Source organism: Bison bison, unplaced genomic scaffold (genome assembly GCF_000754665.1).
Source record: "Bison bison bison isolate TAMUID 2011002044 unplaced genomic scaffold, Bison_UMD1.0 scf7180017864296, whole genome shotgun sequence".
Classification (NCBI taxonomy): Eukaryota; Metazoa; Chordata; class Mammalia; order Artiodactyla; family Bovidae; genus Bison; species Bison bison.
Window position 1 is genome coordinate 699,218 of NW_011494868.1, and position 342 is coordinate 699,559.

Consider the following 342-nt stretch of genomic DNA (forward strand, 5'->3'; position numbering starts at 1 on the left):
CTCAGATATGCACCCTTATGGCAGAAAGTGAAGAGGAACTCAAAAGCCTCTTGATGAAAGTGAAAGAGGAGAGTGAAAAAGTTGGCTTAAAGCTCAACATTCAGAAAACGAAGATCATTTCATCTGGTCCCATCACTTCATAGGAAATAGATGGGGAAACAGTGGAAACAGTGTCAGACTTTATTTTTCTGGACTCCAAAATCACTGCAGATGGTGACTGCAACCATGAAATTAAAAGACACTTAGTCCTTGGAAGGAAAGTTATGACCAACCTAGATAGCATATTCAAAAGCAGAGACATTACTTTGCCAAAAAAGGTCCGTCTAATCAAGGCTATGGTTT